An 8,852-nucleotide genomic window follows, 5' to 3' on the forward strand; every position below is an offset into this window, starting at 1 on the left:
TTGTGAAATAATAATGAAGGCTAATATTTATTTGGTAACAACTATGTGTCAGATATTATTTCAAATGTTTTACATATATTAACTCACAATATTCACAAAATCTCACATCCTTAGGCTTTATTAATATCACAACATTGGTTTTATAGATGAGGAAATGGAGGCACAGAGAGGTTAAATAAATTGTCCAGATTATAAAGTTGACAGAGTCAGAATTTGATCCCAAGCATCCTGATCCTGGCATTAGTGTTCTTAATTTCTATAGTGCATGCTTCTGCAAAACAGCCTTGTCCTTCAGCCCGCTCAGTTTGGAGACCTGGATCCACGTTCTGGGTCTTGAGTATCTACAGCCCAAACCTGCTTTTCACTTGATCACTCAATTATTATTGAGTGAGATGGGAAGAAGTCAGGTAACTAGCATGCACCCAGAAATGGCTACATAATTTTCAGGCTTAGTCGAAAATGAAAATGTGGAGCCTCTCATTCAAAAAGTGGGGGGTGGGGGGGAATGCTATTAAAAGTTTTAAAATATAAAGCCCTTTCCTTTCTTTCATGGTCTCTTGTCTTATAAAGGGGATTCTTTATTTGTCATTTAATGTCGTTCTAGGTAGAGAAAAATTAACATGGTTAGCGCGAATTTTACCATTCATCTTTATATTGCGCAATGCCTATTTTAAATTGCGAACATAGGAAGGAGCATTTACTTTGAATGTGAACTCACCAAAATAATACAATGCTTTGGTCATAGCTTTTATGTAAGTTTTGTTTGTTTGGTTTTGTTTTACCAAATAATTTCCAGAATCGTGGAAAGTGCACAAAATGAACTCAATTTTTTTTATTTCTCTTCTTGAAACCTGCACATTCTACTAACACTCACTACCTTTTGGCTTATCAATGAATACAGAAAGACTAAAGGAAAATGAAATATGGGTTGTCTTGTTTTTCTCTTTCCCTCTAAATCATTTTCAGCAGAAGTAGTTTGCTAATACAGGGAAGTAATATGAGTAAGAAAGAAAAGGAAGGTAAGAGTAAGAAAGGAAATAGTATGAGTAAGAAACCTTATTAAATAGAGTTTATTGGTTGTTCATGTTTCTTAGAACATTATCATTTTCTTTCTATATTTGAAGCAAGTTTTGGTTTGAACAGAAAGTGTGGCCTTTTGGTACTCTCAAAAGAGTACTTTCTTACTCAGTCTTAGATGTAGCATATCTCTCTGAACTTCCACTCAGAGAGTTTGTGGGTTTACCAGAATTCTGTGCTTGTGGGACATCACAAACATGGCATGTAAATTGGGAGGCAAGGAATGGAACAGGTGGACAGGCATGTTGTATATATCTCCTCTGCTCATGCAAATGCTCCATTGCCCCAGTGGACCTTATTTATAAAGCACAAGTTCAAATGGAAACTTTAAAGAATTTCAAGATGGCGATAGGAGAGCCCTTTTGACTGCAAAGTGACCTGTGTTGACTGTACAGGTCACACGACTGTGAAGCTGGCCTTGCTCAGACCATTAGGTTAGTTGCAAGCTGGATTGGACTTAAATTACTTCCCCATTCATTGCTGATCACAGGTGATCAAGAAAGGACAAGACATTGTTAGAGAGGGCTCTGGACAGGCATATTTGATAAGAGCCTAGAGAGCCTGCAGTTTGCATGAGTGCATGCTCAAAAACACCATCTACAACCTGAGAGACTTTCTCAGAAAAGACTGGATCCCCATGGGATTGTTTATTACTGCCAGCCAGGGGCTGGTGTAGGAAGGCTACTGTGCTGGTAAACAAAGCCAAGGGCCAGTTAAGCAATACTCATACTTCCACTCTGCTCCATAATGTACACAATCTTTTTCAAAGTGCTTTCACTCACATTTAGCTCATATGAACCTATATCTTTATGATATAAGCAGGAATTACTTCCCAATTTTACAGATGAAAAAGCTTAGAAAGTCTAGATTCATACTATCCAATAGACCTTCATAAAATGATGGAAATGTCTTATACTTGTGCTGTCTACTGTGATGATCACTAGCACTTGAAATGCAGCTAGTGCAACTGAGGAACTGAATTTTTAACTTATTTATTTTTTTTTATTAGAGAAGTTGTAGTTTTACAGAAAAATCATGCAGAAAATGTACCCATATATTACCCATTAACACTTTACATTAATGTGGTACAGTTGTTATTACTGATGAAAAAATATTATTATAATTGTACACATTAACTATAATCTATGGTTTATATTAGGGTTCCCTGTTTATGTTGTACTATCCTATGGTTTTAAAATTTTTATTCTTGTTGCATATATACAACCTAAAATTTCCTCCTTTAACAATGTCCAAATATATAATTTGTATACAATATTAATTACGTTCACAGTGTTGTGCTACTATCACCACCATCTATCATCAAAACTTTTTCAGCACTCCAAATAAAAGCAATACAGTTTAAGCATTAACTCTCAATATTTAATTTCAATTGATTAAATTTACATAGGCTACTTTTTTGGACTAAGAGATATATGTTATGCACTCCCTCTAGCCCATTCACTTATTAGCTCAGCCAGGGTCAGAGCCTAAGATATTCAGAACGTCTCAAGAGCAGGCCGTTAACCAGACACTTTAGCATTTGAGGCTCTCACTCTAGGTCAGCTAACTTGCCCTGGCCGTTAGCCACTTCATCCTCATTCCAATCAAGAACCAGGGAAACAAAAGTTACACATTACACTTCCAGCTGGTGCTAGGTTGGTACTCTTGTTTCAGGAAGCCAAAAAGAAGTCTTTTGGACCTAGATATGCTTATCTGTCTCTAAGAGAAGTAATAGAGACAGAACATCAGTCACTTTTAGACTACTCATCCTGTTATCCTCTCAGCTTTGCTGAAAAGCATCATCCTTTATTCTCCTTTGTTTTCCTTGTGTCCAAATAAACCAAAAGTGGTTTGAATACTTCCCCCCTGGGGACTTGACAGTACAGAAATGGGCTAAGAGCCAATCTGATTGACCTTGCAATACTCAATCCTGGGAAGACCTATCTAATACTACTTTCAGCTTTGTGACAAGATTACAGCAGCCTCTATGCCAATCCTGGGAACTCCTTTCAACATTACTGATGACTCCATTCCCACACCATCAAGATGAGTTTTGTTTCAGGCCTAACCCTATCATACTGTTTGCCGGTCCTGTCCTGGTACAAGTCATAATAGTTTTTGTATGCCTTATCATCATAGGACACATCATCACCTGCAGGTACCCCCTTCCACCAATAAATCACATTCCTTTCAGTTGACATGTTGGCCATTTACTCAAGTATTATCAGATGCTGGAGAGATGCTAGTAAGTATACAAATATAGTCCCTAGTCTCCATCTCCAAACTCCCCAGTCTCCAGCCAGATTTGGGAGGACTAGATTCAGTCATCCATACTATTGTGCATCCATCTGTTCAATTTTCTATCACTTGCCAAAACATGGGTCAAAATGTACATCAACCAGATACTGAAAGAGTACCTATTTATATTCCTACCAGAAACAAATTATTCATCCAATGACTAGATAAGAAAAGTGTATTATCTTACACTTGATACATTGTGTAATGATAATTAATACATTATCAATGATAAGAGTATTATCGTACTCTTGTCTTGCATCCAAAACACTCCACTTTACAACTGAAAGTTGCACTACACACTGATTACCCAAACACAGTGCTGCTGAAACACCAACAGCCAGCTCATATCATCAGGATTTATGGGTCACTCAAGTGTATGGTTTTCACTTTAGTTTCCTCATTGCTAAGGCAAATCCATTACAATGGGTTGGTTTAAGCAATGGAAATTTATTGGCTCATGGTTTTGAGGCTAGGAAAAGTCCAAATCAAGGCATCATCAAGGTGATGCTTTTTTCTCGAAGACTGGTATTCTGAGACTGGCTACCAGTGATGCTTGGTCTTGGCTTTTCTGTCACATGGCAATGCACATAGTGGTCTCTCCTGGCCTCTCCCTTCTCTTCTGGGTTCTGTTGACTTTCAGCTTCTGTTGTTCTGTGTCTTTCTCTTTGTCTGAACTTCATTCTTCTTATAAAAGATTAAGACCCATTTAGATTGAGTTGGACACACCTTAACTGGAATAACTAAATCAAAAGACCCTATTTACCCTCAAGAATGGATTAAGTTTAAGAACATGTTTTTCTGGGGGTACATGGCTCCAAACCACAACAGTTCTCAAAGCTGTTTCTTTCCCAACATGCCTGAAGAGTACAGCATATGAAGATTCCCTATCTTCTACATCTCCTCCTAGTCAAGTTACTTATCCTTCTCCTGAAGTGCCATAATGGCTTACTAACTAGTCTTCCCACATCCATTCTTATCCTACCCAATCTATTTTCACAATATAGCCAGGATGATATTTTAGAAAGGTAATTATGAGCATACCATTTCTCCACTTTAATTCTTTCTATGGCTTTTCATTGCTCTTAGGATAAATGCTGAAATCCTGCATAAAGCCTACAGGGAGCTGCAAGATCAACCTTTTGAAGTGGCCTCTTGTTTTAGCTATTGTTCCCTTAGCCCTTTAGGCACATGACATCTTTTAATCTGTTCATGAATTAATTCACCAGACTTTTATTAGGAACTTAGAGTAAATAAGACAGAAAGGGTCTTCACTCTCATGGAACCTATATTTTAATTGTAGAAGATGGTTAAACAAGTGAAAAAATAACCAAGATAATTTCAGATTGTGTCACATACTATGAAGGAAATAGAATGAGATGGTAAAAAATGAGTTGGGGAAGGACTAGCTTTAGAGAAGTTTCTATGAAGCACGTTCCCTCTACATGCCCTACTGCTTTCTACTATAGTACTTACTCCTGCTATTCATTCTACTGGGAACCATCTCTCCTCAATCTCCACTTCTGTTTCCACCCAATTTCTATTAAGTATCCATTGCTCATTCTTCAGATCAGAATTCAGATGTTTTCTTTGGGTAATTCTTTCCTGATACTCCTAAACTGTCCCCCCAGTATCAGGTCCCTCTGCAACTTTTCCTTTATAGCCCTTAGCACAATTTTAATTTAAAATATTTTATGCTCATTTGAAGTTGTTATGTACCCCAGAAAAGCCATTTTCTTTCACTCCGGATCCAATCTTGTGGGGCCAGACCTATTATTTAGGGTGGAAACCTTTAATTAGATTGTTTCCATGGAGAATGACTCACTCAATAGTATGTGTGATCTTTTTTTAAAATTTATTTATTGATTTGTTTATTTGTTTTTCATGGGCAGGCACCGGGATATGAACCCAGGTCTCCGGCATGAGTGACCTTTTGATTAGATTACTTCCATTGAGATGTGGCATGCCCAATTGTGGGTGTGGCCTTTTGATTAGATGGAGATCTGACCCTGCTCATTCAAGATAGGTCTTGATTAGTTTGAGTCTTTTAAAAGGGGAAGCATTTTGGAGTAGCTTCAGAGCCAACAGAGATGCAAACATTTGGAGATGCTTAGAGTGATGATGGAGCAGATACTTAGATATGGACATTTGAAGAGGCAGAGCCCAGCAGACATCACCATGTGCCTTCCAGTGAAATCCTAAGCAAGCTAGAACCCAGAGTTGTGTCCCAGAAGAGCTAAGTGAAGGTCGACAGATGCTTAGAAAGGTAACCATGTACATGAGAAGCAGGAAGCAATGGAACTGGGAACAAGGACAGCAGACGCCAGCCATGTGTCTTCCCATACGACAGACATCATCCTTTCTTGAGTCAAGGTATTTTTCTCTGGATGCCTTAGTTTGAACATTTTTATGACCTTAGAACTGCAAACTTGTAACTTAATAAATTCTCTTTTTAAAAGCCAATGCTTTTCTAGTATATTGTATTCTGACAGTTGCAGATAACTAAAGTATATTTGTTTAATTTTTTTTTTTTCTCATGTCTGTTTCTCCTACTATTCTATAAGCTTCATAAGGGCAAGGGCAGCATCTGCCCCATATTCAGGGCCTAGCCCTGAGCCTGTCACCTGTAGGAGCTCAATAAATATTTGATGTGGATAAAAATAGTTGTATATTTACAGTGGAATATTCATCCTTAAAAAGAATGAAATTATATGTTATCATTTATGAGAGATGACTAGAAATAGCAAACTTGGAGTGTCAACAAGTAGATTATTAGAGATTGGGGAAGAGGAAGGAAGGGGAGTGTTCAGAAAAACAATAAATAAATATTTGGTGAATGAAAGGATAATAGTGGCTCACTACACAGTGTTTCTCATATAACAAGGGGATAAGGAAATATACATCTTAAAGAAGACCTTCCTGGTTAGTTCTTTTATCTTTTCCACACTTTAGAGTTTCATGTTTTCAAGTATGCCAAAGAATTATATAAGGTTTAACCAGTGACACTGTGAGACAAGGGAGAATATTCAGATTGGTTTCCAACTGATTTTTGTACAAGATCTTTCCTTGTTGAAAAGGGCATTGTGATAGATTATTGTTCAAACATATTCCTTCCTCACTCCTCATGGCATACCTCTCTCCTTGACTTTGACCTCAACCTTGTTGCTTTCTTTGGCTTATAGGCTGTTAGAAGATCTGCCCAAGCAGAGGCTTGAAATGTACTTGGAAATTGGGCACATGCTGTTACATCTCTGCCTTCACCAAGAGATGGGCTGTTTCCAAGTCGCTGCTGCCCATCAGGCTGAGCCCAGAATGAGCATATATGGAGCAGTCCTCAGCAGAAATCTCAGTGAGGATCTCTGTCTTGAAGTAGAGCTGCCCAACTGAGCTCAACCCAAATCAGTTGACCCTCACTGATCTACAGGCATTTCATCTAAATAAATGCATATTGTGATGCAGCAAAAATTGGCTGACACATACCTCCAAGAGCTGAGAAAATCTTTACATCAGGTCTGGGATGGCTCCTTTTGGCCAGGAGATATATGAACAAAAAGCCAAGTTATCTGTCTGCAATACACCCAGTATACACTAGTGGAGCAAAAGCAGGAAAGTCACGATAAATAATTCCATCTGGAAGACATGAAACAATCAATGACCATTAGCAAATCTTAAATCCTGCTTGTTAGACAATATAACGGTCCCTGTGGAGGTCATGGGAATTTGCCTTGCAAGATCTCCTAATGCAGGGAACACACTTGTCCTAGGATGGTTCCAGCTCCTGCATCCATCAATATGTTGTAGTGGAGGTCATGCCTGCCATGATTTGCTTTCTGTTGATGGCAGAGTGTGGAAGGGTTGGAATGCTAAAGAGTTGTTCCTGAAGACCTGAATCTCCTTTGAAGGCCAGTGTTGGCTTAACTACTCCCAAACAGCTTTGCTGAACCTGCCTTAGTCTGCATAACACTCTAGACAGATTTCACTTAGCCTTCTATCCCTCTCCCCTTCACTCACAGTCTGATGAATTTCCCAGCCTTTCTTAGCTCCCTCCCCATTTCCTTGCTTACAGGTATTTGGTCTAATAAAAGTCTGGCATGTTTAATCTTGCCTTGGCATCTGCTTTTTGGAAGAGCTGGACTAACACAAGTGGAAATGAGTTTGGTCTGAGAAAAAAGGCCGTAAGACAGATTTGGGATTGTCCACCCAGTGCCCAATAGACAAAGAGCACACTGCCCTAAAAGGTCCCTAGTGGTGGTTCAAATGCTAATAATTTCACTGGTAATTTCCTGGGAAGGGGAATGCTATGGCAGGTGTCATGAGGCAGGCATTTGAAATTTCAGGAAGAACCACTATACCAAGGAAGACAATAGAGTTGGCTGTTTACTGCTTTCTTTTATTCGGGCCATGCAGAAGGATAATAAAAGATAAGTGTGAAAACCAGAGATCATCAGTGGTGGTAGCATATTTAAAAAACAGGCATAATTGAATGGCAGGCTAAAGACCCAATTGTGAGTTGCAGAGTTGTAGAGATGAATGAGTTCTCTGCCAACTCAGGTATGTTGTGTGAGTCAGGGTCTTACAGGGAAAACCTGGGACCTTGAAAACTGGGACAGGTCCATCTGGATGTCTCTGAGCATGTTGACCCTACATCCCCCTCGGGACTATTTCAGTGTATAGAGGTGGCCACCTTTACCTTCTTTTGGAACAGCTACCACTTCAGTTGTGCTGGAAGATGCTGAAGAAGCCTCTTTCCTAAAAGGCAAAAGGTGCCCTGTTCAGAAGCAGCCTACTATTCTGGCTTGCAACTTAATGATTAGGGGTTGGACTCATAAGAATGCATAGTCAAGGGTTCAGAATGTAGGCCTGAATAAGCAAGAACTGGAAGAATTGAGAGCACTTTCTTGAGAAATAGGTTTTAACACCTAGCAAAACCCCAAGGTTGGGGTACACATGCTACTGGAAGAAGCCTAGAAAAAAACATGGCCAACTCTCAAAGTAGAAATACCTTGGCAGGTGGTAGAGTTTCCCTGGCAGGTGGTAGAGGAAGGAAAAAAAAAAGCTCAAGAGAGTGGGCAAGTTGGAGCGGATATTTATGTAAGGACGGGAAACCCAACAGAAGGTTTTGGCTCATGATAGAGCCCAGAGGACACACCATTCACCAAGGAAATCAGGAAGGTGCTGATGAGAGGAATGCAGGCCAGAGATGACAGTAGGACATATGGTTACAGAGCTGGGCTTATCTCATGAATTGATGGCCTTATCGGACACAAAAGTAGTAGAGGCAGGTGATGGTGCTTAACTGCCAAAAAGCAAGAGATCATAATGAACCTAACAATTGACCAGGTAGCAGGAAATTGCAGAGATGGTGAATAAAGAATGGCATCCCCAGCAGCAAAACAGAAGAGCAATCAATAAGGGTGCTGCTTAATATCATTAATTAAAAGAGATAGAACATGGAGTAGAAGAGAATGAGGGCAGGTCCC

At 39.3% G+C, this 8,852-nt stretch overlaps 1 long non-coding RNA gene across 1 annotated transcript in view; it reads left to right on the top strand.

Moving 5' to 3' along the window:
• The window catches only part of LOC143688758 (uncharacterized), a 16,777-nt gene extending 9,178 nt beyond the window's left edge, over window positions 1-7,599 (top strand). Inside the window, exon 3 of the long non-coding RNA XR_013178268.1 lies at window positions 6,555-7,599. This is a non-coding gene — a long non-coding RNA (uncharacterized LOC143688758). The remainder of the gene's footprint in view (window positions 1-6,554) is intronic.
• The last annotated feature ends 1,253 nt before the right edge of the window (window positions 7,600-8,852 follow it).

The sequence above is a fragment of the Tamandua tetradactyla genome, chromosome 6, assembly GCF_023851605.1.
Source record: "Tamandua tetradactyla isolate mTamTet1 chromosome 6, mTamTet1.pri, whole genome shotgun sequence".
Classification (NCBI taxonomy): domain Eukaryota; kingdom Metazoa; phylum Chordata; class Mammalia; order Pilosa; family Myrmecophagidae; genus Tamandua; species Tamandua tetradactyla.